The following is a 12,908-nucleotide window of genomic DNA, read 5'->3' on the forward strand; positions in this document are numbered from 1 at the left end:
TATCTTGTATAACAATTCATCCTGCTTTCCCTTGACGTCCCGCTGCATAGGAAGGCCCCACTACGCCTACGAACACGAAACTAGGAGGGCCAGGCGAAGAAGTTAGGTCCACATGCTACACCTGAGCTGTTTTGGGATATCATCATCAGGATTCTCCTTCTTGTAGGGTCTTTCGCGTTGCATACTCCATTACCACCCATGGGGACACACATATCGTGCACTGGTTTCAGGAAAGGCACATGAAATTACTATGTGTGATTACACAGTCTCCGCAATCTAACCAGTGCACTATTGCATTGGCGTACAAAGAGCTTCGAGGAATAAAAGCTGTTTAAGCAGCTTGACGACTCACTCAGCTTCTTGTGTACAGGCAGTATTACATGCGAGATAGCACAGTGTTTCTGGCATTTTATTGGAGACGCTCCTGAGCCTGCCGATTTATATATATATATCAGTGTGTGAGTTATTTTTCAGTCGGCCCACTGATGCATGTTTGCACATTTTAGCAGGCTCCACAATGTTCAAGTGATGTTTTCAATCAGGAATTCATGCAGTCTTCATAATAATTTTATTGCATCCTATAAAGGTGTATGAACCTAGGGGATATCATTTCATCGCAATGAAACTGCTTCAAACCCTTGAAATATATTTGCATTTGCTAACTCGCTTGGTCATTGATAAGTATGTTGATTATACACAAGTTTTGAAGTATGTCATTTATGAGGCAGATTTCGTGTTTGCTGTTGTTGCTTCGTTTTCTGCATCAACCTCAGTAGAATTATTCCACAAGGACAAGTCCACATCTGGTATTCCTGAGCACTCGACCACTTGAGTGTTGCTGTAATTAAGTAAGAACAAACTCAGGTTAGCAAGATGTACCTTGGTATTTAAAGGATTACGGATTGATGATTTTATTACTGCAGCAGTTCAAGCTTTCCCAGCTGAAAGCGCATCTATTAGATATTTTACATGCGACTGTCAAAACAGTGTTCTTTCATGCCGGCTTCCGAATAAAGAAAATATAAGTTTTTTGGAAATGAAAAGGCCATGATGAGTTTGCTACTAAGCCGGTTGTTTGACTAAGAACAAAGGAAGGCGGGCCCGAAGGTTGAGGAACACTGTTTTGCTAGCCGTGAGAATACGAAAAATATAACGTGTTTCAGCTACCTTGGGCCACGTATTAAAAAAAAAACGTAGGCGCTGTGCATGCCGAATTCTCGCAGTATTGTTCTTAGCCGTATGGAGCACGTCATAATATTTTTTCGAATCTGCCAAGCTGGTTAATTAACAAAGATTACCTAATTAAGTTTTAAAACACTAATCTTAGCGAAAAATATTCAATGCAAAAGTTGTAGTGCTTTTACAGAAACATTGAATTATTTATCTGCGCTGAGATACCTGCCTTGTTAAATCTTTTTCCGGCCTTTCTTTGAAGTGCGCGAAATTTTCAAAAATACCATGTGGCTGCCGGTAACGCGCTGCACTTTCCGTGCCCTCAAATGTAAGTTCAACGAATTAGCAAGGTTTGCTCTGCGCACTGGGGTCGATTGAACAGACTGTCAGTTACTACGATTATAGTTATTAACTCCATCCTTCTTCACACTATCACCGTCTCCCCCTCCATCGTATTTCTTCATTATTAGTCCGAAAATAAAAAAGGAAAAATGCCTGCGCTGCGTCAAATGCTGCCTTCGGTCCCGTATCGCATTCGGACGTGGCGGCAGCTTTTTCGTTGAAGAACTTTTGTTGTTCTTCTTTGTCAATTAACGTCCATCAGAGTCACCGACAGCGTGTTCGCGTGTTGAATGGATCTCTGGGCGTGGAGCAGCCCTTGCTAATTCGTTGAACTAACATTTCAGGGCACTGAAAGCGCGGCGCATTAGCCGGCAGTTACGAGATATTTTTAAAATTTCGCGCACTTTAAAAAAAAAGGCTGGGAGACCATCAAACAGGGCAGTTATCTTAGCACATATTAAAGAATTCGATATTTCTGAACAAGCGATAAAGCTTTTGTAAGAAAGATGTTTCGCTAGAGTTATTACTTAAAAAGTGAATTAAGCAAACTTTGTTAATTACGGAGCTTGGCGGATCGCAAAAAAATATCAGGACGCGCTTCATACGGCTGAGAATAATAATGCGAAAATTCGACAAGCGAAGCGCCTATGTTTTTATTGCGATAGCAATTATATGGACACTTCAACCGGATTTCTGCCGTCGGCGTCGCCGTCGCCGTCGTCGTCGCCGTGAGGTTCCCTATAGATAAAATCTGCGCTGCGCGCCGTATGCCCGAGCGGAAGCGTGCGGGGACGCGCGCTATCACGGAGAGCGAACGCACTCAATCTCCCACGCGCAAGCAAGTAAGCAGGAAGCCAGCGCCGGAGGGAGCGGGGGGGGGGGGGCGCACTTTTACTCTGCCAACAACCGCGCTCGTCGCTCGCTTGCACCGTCTCTTATCTCCACACGGCTCTGACCTTTATGCGCCGTGCATTCGCCGCTCAGTTTCCGTTGAAGCGATAGACCGCACGTACCTTCGCCCGCTGCGGCGTATGCTTGCTGCCAGCGTTTTGACAGTCATTGTCTGCAGTCATTCAGTGTGATCTATTCGTGTTTGTTCGTGCGCGCTCACACCACGCTTGATCATTCAGTTAGTAATAGTCGGGCCACATTTTCCAACGCACGCTACACATGCAATGCTGCCCGGATCGGCAGTGCAGCGCTACAGGTGTGTCCCTTCGCACGCGCTGCCCACGGGAAGCGCTTCTCATCAACACCACCGTTTCACACGCGCCTTCTCGTGGTCATCGAGTCTCTCTTTATGTCGGTCTACTTACGCCGCAGCACACCTGCTTACTTAATCAGCTCATGTTTACTACAATTCATATTGCTACCAAAGCCGCTCACCTTACTTCGTATGACATTGCTGTGTTGCTATCGCATTCATTGCTTCGCCCTAGGGCGAAACTGTGACATTTTTTAAATAGTTGGCCCAAGTAAACTGAAACAGCATTGTATTGCTACAATATTAGCATACCACTGAGCTTGGCGCGAGCCTTAATGACTTTCGATTATTTCTTTGTTCATGTGGCTTGATTAATAAGTAGCCAGTTTTCCTCACTGTGCAAACGAGCGAAAGATTTATAAGCAGCTGTTAGTATTTGTAAAAAAAATTACAGCAGAACTCATCCTGCGATGCCTGCCGACGGTTATGCGAATAGCAGTCGAGCTAAGTATCGAAAGACCGTACTCCTGAATTCCCGTTTGTTTCCCACCTGTAGTGGTAACCTCATAGCATGTGGCATATAGCTGAACCAGTTAAAGTTGTTTTTTTAATTCTGAGACTTTCGTTGATTCGGTTTTATGCCACATACTACGATATTGATCCACTATGATATGGCAGTCGTTTGCCAAGGTGGCTCACGAGCATGGAGGCATGATGACCACTGTATGACGCTTAAGCAAGTGACGATGGAATGAGGAAGATGGAATGTTATCGGTGGAACGAAAAAGACGCATATTGACGACGGACTGACGGCAATTAAATGTGCATTACCTACCTTTTTATGATATTGTTACGAGGCATTGCGTATGAGCCTGCCGTTAAAGGATCGCTGTGCTACGCGAAGAGAAAGAAGACGGGACATGCTGCGTGAGATGCTGTCAGCCATTCTCTGGTAGCATCAGCCTGTAAATATTGTGACGGGGCATCATATAGACAAAAGAGGGACAGTATTTATATACAGGGACTGTTGGCAGAGATGGCCAAGATGGCTGAACGCGCGCAGCGTTTCCCGGCGATCGTCGTCTTCTTCCTGAATGCAAGGAGGCGGCCCGTAACATCTAACCGCCCCGGCGGGCTGAGCGCCGTCTCGGCGCAGACTAATTACACGAGGAGGCGACGGAAAATTACAGCTTCAGTCGGGATACGTGCACGACGTCACGAGATGACAGGGTAGATGGTGAATAACTGTTCAGTGGGGTTATTTCATAGTTCACGTCACTAAGTTGCCATAAAACCTTGTAAGGTCCGGTGTAACGCGATTGTAACGCGATTGTCATATACATTTCCGTCTCTCCCGTGTACTTGTGAATCTCCGTGACAATAGTATAACGACGACAGCATGACGGCAACATGAGGACAATAAGATTACGACGATGATGTGACGACGACAAAATGACGACAACCGGGTGAAGAAGCGGGAATAAGGATCGCACGACCAATACGGCACGACGACGGCCGTATGACAACGGATGCATGATAACGTCTGTGTGACGACTACGCAATGACGATGATAGCCTGACAACAACGGCATAATCACGATTGAATAACGACAGCATGATTACGACGGAATGACGATTAAGGAATGATGACGATGGATGGATGAAGGTGGTATGACAACGATGGCATGACGGTACTGAAGTGATGAGGATGGTGAAACGACAGCCTGACAACGATGGCATGGCGGCACCGGTATGACGACAAATGCATCACGATGACTGTATGACGACGATGAAGGGACGACAGTGGCAAGACAATTGCATGAGGACAATAGGATGACATCTGTATAATGAGAATGACTGTATCACGAAGCAGGGTTTGGGAACGGGCTAGTTGGTATTCCATTGCAAACTGTAACAAAGGGACAGCAAGAGTCGGGCATCGCTAACTCTGTGTTCATCCGTCCATCCTTGTCACTTTGACAACTATCGCTCTTTGCCATGGCACGCATCCTGACTTGATGCATTCGAAGCCGAAATGGACAGCTACCCGCTGAGGTTCTAGTGGCCTTTGGTGGATTCACTCCGTCCGCTGGGCATGGAAAAAGAGTGTGTAAACTCGTGCTCTCCGAATGGTTGAGGCAGGCAAGGATCTATCGTCAAACCCTCAGTGTTGAAGTCAGCGCTTGTCTTTCGTCACTCTTGCTGTGACTTTGTTTATGTTTGCACTGTAAGTCAAGTTTCAAATGTATCACGAAACCTGTACAACTACGATGGCTTGACGACGATGGTATGACGAACCGGATGACGTAATTAGGGTGACGGTGATGGCACGACACGACATCATCACGATGATGGTCTGGCAATGGAGGCATCAGAGCAACTGACGATGGCGGCATAAATAAGGGTGCCATAATCACGAATCACTGACGGCAGTATGATTGCAATACAATGAAGAAGGAAGATTGACATCGATGAAACGACGAAGGCGGTATGACGAGTGCGGCATGACCACAATGGGATGACGTCACCGAAGTGATGACGATGATAGAACGACAGCGTGACGACGACTGTATGAAGACCATGGGCTGACGACGGTATAACGAGAGTCGCATAACAAAGCTGGAATGACGATGACACAATGACCACGACGGCATCATGAGCGAGTGCACCAAGCCATGCGAACCACTGGGTCGAAGTAGAAGGCGGGATGATGACAGCATGACCAGAGTCAGATCCCGAAGCTGGAATGACGATAATTGAACAATCACGACTACATCACTATAGCGGATGGGACATCGAATGCACGACGAGTGTCAGAATGCAAAGCTGAAACGATGGCGATGCAACGGCCACGATGGCATCACGACCACTAGCGCATACTTACTGGCTCTAGCTGTTGGATAACGTTGGTGACTGGGTCGGAGTAGAAGACGTGACTACGAAGGCATGAGGACAGTAAAATTACGACGCTGCAATGACCACATTGGCATCACCATGATTGCATCGTGACCAAGAGCACATACCTTGTCGCCCAAGGAGGTAAACAACTTGGGCCACTGGGTAGACGTAAGATGCTAGACAGATAGATAGGCTCAAAACGGCTGAAGTAGGCAAAGAATGCCAGTCACAATATTACATAAACGCAGCTGTGGATCCTAATCCAATGGTTGTGAAAGAACAAGTTATGGAATTTAGTGGTTAAAAAGCAGAAATATTGAGTCAAGCAGTTGCAAATGACATTACACGCATCGCATGCAAGTGTTAAATTACATGCATTCCATAGAGCCGATAAGGGTTCGAATGTTAAAGTACCACTGGTGGTGCCAAATAAATGCAACTCGGTGGTGAAATGGATTCTACGGTCGGTGGAGGACGCAAAAAGTGCAGGAATTGGACAGATTAGAACGACGTAGGATAGGCACAACTGAAAATCTTCGTGAGAGGCATTGCTGCTGCCCTCATGTGTTTAGTTAAGGCAGCGATTGTCTATACACCTCAAATAGACGTATCCGCCTCCCGAACTAATGACTCGTCGATTTGTTTAGATAAAGTACAAAGAAGGTGGTTGACAAAAGTCCGTTGAAGTCTACTTCATTTATTTTTGGCGTCGAGGTTGAGCGTCAGCAACAAAAATAGCCAAATAGCGGATACCCCAGCGGTAAAATTGTATGCAACAAATAAAGCAAAGTGCACCTCTCGAAAACATTAGCGTAAATGGTCTTTAGCATAGTCCGGAGAGCCATTCAACAGATGCCTTCTTGAGCGATGCAACATAGTATTAAATATGTGATGCTCACATAATAATGGATGACTTAGAGATGCTTGTCCTCCAGAAGCGTTCGCGAGCTCACCGCGTCTTTTCCCCTGCTCTCTCTCTCTCTCTCTTATCTTTCTGTTCCCTCTTTCTCTTTCCCTAGTGTAGGGTAGACGCATTTCTGGTTAACATCTTTGCATTATCTCTCTTTCTCCGTCATCATCATCATAAAAACTTTACTCTAGAGACCGAGGAGTTTGGAGCACGCAGGCTCCCGGGCCCCCGCACGACCTCACTGGACTTAAGTGTCTACGTTCACCCGGTCCATAACGCTGGCAGCCCGGCCTCCTCCTCCTTATTAGCACAAGCTGATAAGTCTCTCTCTATATCAACTATATAGGATTCTGGTAGACGCTTAGGTTTTATATAACTGTATTTATGAATTCATAGTACTGATGAGTACAAATCCCAACTATCAGTGTATACGCCATACATTTTGACGCGCTTATGTCACTCACATTGAAGTTCACCAAAATGGCAGTTGTGGGGCGTTTTGCTTGTTTGAAGCCAAAAATACGGAGGGAACGTGCATAAGTCAAACACCACATTATTATGTTTCAAGATCGCCAAACATGTTTAGACACCTGAAAGTGGTATCATTGATTATGCACTTATCCTAGGTTTTCAGCACTGTATGGAGGCAAACAGTATGAAAGGATATCTCCTTGCTTCGCAACCTTGAACAGACAACCTGCTTGACCTCATTGTCTCCGCTGAAACTCCATTGGCCTCTGCGGAGTTTTTTAGCATCCAAAACAAATAACAGTCGCTTGGAGCACGGTTGAGATTTGATGGCGAATGCGGCCCAACCTCCGAACCTAGATCCCGCAAAAAATATACATTGTGCGTTGCGCTGCATTTTGGTGCGCATTGTCATGGTTTAAGAGAAGGCCCGTAGTTATAAAGTTAGACCGTTTCTTCCGCAGTTCGAGGTGCACACATAAGAGAACTTGACAGTGGTACTTGCGGTTGATAGTCTCAACAGTGGGGAGGCAATCAACATAAAAGATGCTGCACTCATCGACAAAAATTGTCGCATTGAGTTTCACATCGTCGGTTATTGCTTTCCATTGTCTAGTCGTTTCGAGACGGTTTGCACCCCTCAATTACTGTGCTGCGGATTGCCGTCTGGTCTTTGTCACCATGCTCCGCTTGAAGTCCGGCGGGAATTTCAGTCGCTTTTACGCCTTTGTTCGTAAGGAAGTTCATTACAATCCGTTGTTCAATAACGGCGTTCACAGGCTCCGCCGTCATCTTACTTAACACGTCACTGCCCTTGCGAAGCAACGGCAATGCATCACGGCATGACAGCCGGTAAGTGTATCCTCAAAGCTTGCGAAACAGTTAAATCCACGTACAGAGCGAAGGACGAGGACTAAGAGAGACGACGCACACTGCGCTGATGTGTCGTCTCTCTTAGGCCTCGTCCGTCGCGTTGTACGTGGTTTTAATTATGAATAACCAACGTGCCTATGCCTTCACCCTTGTATGCCAAACAGAGGGTGCTAGTGCAAATTTTAACAGCAGCAAACGGAACTGCAAGCTTGCCTTGAGCGACCTTGAATATGACCAACTTTTCAATACTTGTTGGTTGGCTAGTTGGTTCATATTATTCTGTGAGGCTCTCTTCTTTTTAAGAATACCTGCGCTCTTCTTTTTAAGAAGAGGGCATGTTTTCAGTCCATGGTGTCATATTCTTGCTTCAACTACAAGATCAACCTTATTCAAGGAAACGAGCAGAGTATCGCAACTCTTTATTTACTCACCTGTTGCCCGGGAGAAGGAAGACATTTTTTTGAATACACGCCAGCCCTTTTATGTTCTTGCAGAATACTGAGGCCAATGTGATATTTCGAATGGACTGTAGCTGGGCTATTCATGTCACACACATAAAAAGCAAAGAAAAAATGCAGAACCAAGACATTAAGCGTTTTGCGTGCTGTGCAAACGTACGCAAATGTACCACACACATGGCGTTCCAACTAATTTTAGCGAAGGTTTTCAAAATATGTCGCTGCATTGTAAAATGTTCCTTCTAAGGGCACGTTTCTACCCAGCATGACTCAAATCCAACGATTTTTTATTCTTTCTATTCGCATGGTTAGTGAAGATTACATGGTTACCTTTGGAAGTATTAGGCAGAGAAGAATAAAAAACTCACGATCTCGCTTGAAGAGTGCAACTCCGTACACAAAGGATTCCCAGTAAAAAAATTTTACATCTTAGCCATTCCACCTATTTCTTCCTGACTTGTCCAATTAACACAGAAACTTCAAATATATAGACTAATTAAGTCACACTCTGCTTCAAACATGCTAAGTATTTCTTCAAATATATCAACACGACAAACCTAGGTGCCAAATGATGTGGTTTAGACTTAATTCTAAGCGCCTCTCTAAGGTTCATGCAACATTGATAATGATTTTATCTCACACAGATCGAAGATTTTCTGTATTGCGAGGCTGTCTTCGGCTTTTCTAGAAACCCTAACGACTGTAATCACTATGAAATCATGTGTAATATCTCCTGTGTTTTATTGGTAGGAACCTTGTTCCATATTATCAACTGGAGTATATCGTAAGAGAAAGCATGTTTCCTAACGTATATTTTTCTTGGTTAGGAGGTACTCAGCTGCCCTGGCAACGTATATAGATCTAGGCGCGAAGCACCTTTTGCGCTCGGACTGCCGGCGCCTCCTGTCGTCGTCGTCACGGTAAAGCAAGCGGCTCGTGCTCGCGCTCGGAACGCGTTCGAAACGCGCTCGTGCCACTGCTCCCGCGTTCGTCGTCGTCGTGGTCTTCAATAGCTGGCTGCGTTGCCGCTCATCATTCCAGCGATGAATTTCACTTCTCCTCCGTCGTCGTAATGGGGAGGCCGCGTTTACGAGGTATAAGTCATTGTTTAAGGGGGTATGAGCCATTAATTGTCTTACATAACGAGTATATTTAATTTTGAAGAAATTTCATGGAAATCCATTGAGAATGAACGCGCTCGAGAAAGGGCTCGTCGTCGACACGCCGATTCTAGCGTGAGAGCTTCCGAAGCCCAGGCGAAACGCCCCTAGTTGACGGACCCCTAGTTGAGGGAGCGCGATGTTGAGGCAAAACGTAAGCGTCGTCTAGCCCTCCAGGAACACGGCAACGGTGGTGCACGCCTCGGCACCTCTAGCGCCAACTTCCCCGGTGCGAAGGCCAGGTTTCAACGCGAGTTTCTCAACCGTAACTTCAGAGCGCCAGCTGCAGTGCGTGTGACCGGTTGTGGTTCGAGCACAACGTGGTACTTACTCATCAGTGCAATACGTTCGGACGAGCACAGAAGAAACACGCCACAAGGTTCGCTTATCCCCATTTCCTCAACAGGCAAAGAGCTACAAAATTATTTTGAAGCCATAGTTTCAAGGGTAAACTATCGCTATGAAATTTAAAGAAAGTGATTTAAGCAGTGGGCGTTTCTGGAGTTTTCTTAACCATTTTCAAAATGATTTTCCTGACCATCAACGGCTTGGTGAACGGCACGTATACATAAAAAATAATTGAAGGACGCTTAATTAAGCTTAGGCTTTAAGAGTGGAACGTGATAGCGTTATCGGACTCCGTTCGCATCACATAGCGTTATCGGACTCCGTTCGCATCACATTTTTCTTTACGAGTAGGCTTCACTGCAGCACACCACGTGGGAAAGCCAGCTTACAAAGACCAAGCTTACAATAATCCCCTTCAAGTCGGCTTCACTTTTAAACACAAATGCATTGCTGAGAAGACATTTTGACAGGAGCAATCTAAGCCGTCTTATATTAAAAAGTGAAGGCCCTAGGACCTTTTAAATTGTTTTATTAATTGCTTTATTAATTGCCCCGAGGCACGCGCGTGTCCAATATTTAGAATTGCTTGGTTTTCAACATTCCCCTCTTGCCTAGAACCAAAGTACAGCGAAGCACCATCAGTACTGGAGGACGCCGGATTTTCTGCGACACGGGGCCCTTAACGCTATTGCGTTTAAACTCCTTAACGATACGTTTGCGAGGACTCCTTCCAGCATCATCACAAGAAAGAACTCCGCAGAAAACATAACCTGCAACATTTGGTATGAAATTAACATTTTCGTGGAAGTTAACAGTTATCGTGCAGTCACCTTCGACGATGGCCGATCGAGGCATTGCCAACAACAAAAACATTACTAATAAGCTTCTATGTATAGCTACCTATAAGATCGCTGCCAATTTTTGTTTTGACGGCTGTGTTTTTTGCAGAACCACGCAATGAAATAACATACGCTACCTAAATATCCTCACTGCTAGACATATGCGCGTTCAAACGCATACTTCTTTTAATAAAGCGAATAGCTTTCTAGAAGCGTTGGGCTGTTCACTTGAACTGACAATTATGGCTGATGATTCCTGCATATTTTTTTAAATGCGGGCCCGGAGTTGCACATTATGTACTAACGATTCCGCCCTCTCGCATATCCTACGTCGACAAATGTTTTATACCTATAATTTCTTTCAAATTTTGTTTGGCACTTGTAATAAACTTTTCGCACCTATAAACGCGCAGTTGTTCAGCGCTGGATCGACAGAGGAAGGAGAAGATTTTCTACTGCTACAATGGAACAAGCGTGGCTTAACTGGCTAGAAGTTCTCCGATATAAATAGCTACAGATAGTGAAAAACCGCGAATTGAATTAGAGCTTTGGAAGCAACCTAAAGAACTTCGTTTCGTTAAATATACTATTCTTGTGGGTATATTAGCTGTCAAAGCCGTTGGCGAGATTTAACTGCATAGAGCCTTTTTTAATGTTTTCGAATTGCGAAGAGGACCATGGCACCTATAATAAACGTTGTTGCTTGTTTTTTTATATTTGCTATTCTCATCATTTCGGTATCATGTTAACTGACGAGCTCTAAAATATCGTCAACGCGTTACATCCACAGCAACGCAAACGACCACGTGAGGTGGGCTACTGACTTGATCGTCAGCATTTTCACCCGCATATTCGTTATCTTAAATGTACACATTCTGCTGATATTACCGCGGGGATGAGAGTAGTCAAAAGGGATAGGAAATTACATTTACAAAACATATACAGAGAGACGGCTGCAGGTAAGATGGCAGAACAACACGAGCGTTACTCCGATCGTCATCTGCACCATCTTTCTGGCTCATTCTTTCATGCTCGGCAGGATGTGTGCTTCAATGCGCGGGTATAGCGCGTAACATAGAACTTCCGCCGTCGAGAGCACCATCTCGGCGCTTAAGGAGCAGTAGGATCGGGTCCGGCAACATAAGGCTTAAGTCGGGAGACGTGCACGATATCAGTGACGGACGCGGCAGATGATGGACTGTACAATCGAGCGATCTCGTACGTGACGTCAGTGATCTGGCGTAGGACCTTGTGGGAAAGAAGCTTTCACGACAAGCCAACGTGGCGGCAAGGCGTCCAGAGGAGGACCAAAGAGCTCGCAGAGTAATTAACGACACTGTTATGGCTATAGTAGCGGGCCTTCTGGGACAGCTGGGAGGCATAAAGACGATCCCTCGCAACCTGGCGAGCCATTGCAATCTGGCGAGCCATTGCAGCCCGAGAAGCTGCATCGCGGGCGTAGTCTGTAACAGGGTGCACAGGTGATGGTAAAAGAGTCTCGAAGGGCAATGTGGGATGGCGGCGAAACAAAAGATAAAAGGGGGAAAAGCCAGCGGTGTCATGGCGTGACGAGTTGTACGCAAATGTCACATAAGGCAAGGTGCTGTCCCAATCACGGTGGTCTGAGGAAACGTACATGGAGAGCATTGTGGTCAGTGTGCGGTTGAGGCGCTCGGTAAGCCCATTGTATTGCGGATAGTAGGCAGTGGTTAGCTTGTTACGTATGGAGCATGAACGAAGAATGTTGTCGACGAATTTAGGACAGAAATGAGAGACCGCGGTCGGTCAGCAGCAGTCGAGGAGCGCCGTGGTGAAGAATAACGTCGTAAAGTAGGAATTCCTCAACGTCAGTGGCACAGCTTGTCGGTAGTGCTCGCGTGATAGTGTCACGACGTCGAAAACTCGAGGGACAAAGAAAACGCACTTGTCGGCAGAGGCAAGAAGGGACGGTTTTTAAAATACCGCGCGCTACTCACTGCTTCTTCTTCTTGCTATGTTTTTCATAAGTGCCGATGTGTCTTATGTCGTCGTCATCGCCGCGCTAGACACGTGGCATTTGCCTCCCTCCAAAGGGAAGCATCGTCCCGATGCGCAACTTCACTGTATGCATGTACGAGACACTAAAACGCGAGTCACTTGGAAAAGTACGGCTTCATGCGCACCACATGCACCACTTCGGGGGGTTGGTGGCGGCTCCGCGAACAAGCTTCACCATCGGGCATGACGTCGTAATTCA

At 45.9% G+C, this 12,908-nt stretch overlaps 1 protein-coding gene across 4 annotated transcripts in view; it reads right to left on the reverse strand.

Annotated features, from left to right (window-relative positions):
* Nucleotides 1–551: 551 nt before the first annotated feature.
* Nucleotides 552–12,908, reverse strand: part of LOC119459139 (peroxidasin homolog) — a 132,933-nt gene continuing 120,576 nt past the window's right edge. For all 4 annotated transcript variants that reach the window (XM_049671175.1, XM_049671174.1, XM_049671177.1 and 1 more), the window contains 2 exons: nt 8,299–8,404; nt 552–838 (listed from right to left, as the gene is read on the reverse strand). The gene's annotated coding sequence lies outside the window, so the exon portion shown is untranslated. The remainder of the gene's footprint in view (nt 839–8,298; nt 8,405–12,908) is intronic.

This window comes from Dermacentor silvarum, chromosome 7 (assembly GCF_013339745.2).
Source record: "Dermacentor silvarum isolate Dsil-2018 chromosome 7, BIME_Dsil_1.4, whole genome shotgun sequence".
Classification (NCBI taxonomy): domain Eukaryota; kingdom Metazoa; phylum Arthropoda; class Arachnida; order Ixodida; family Ixodidae; genus Dermacentor; species Dermacentor silvarum.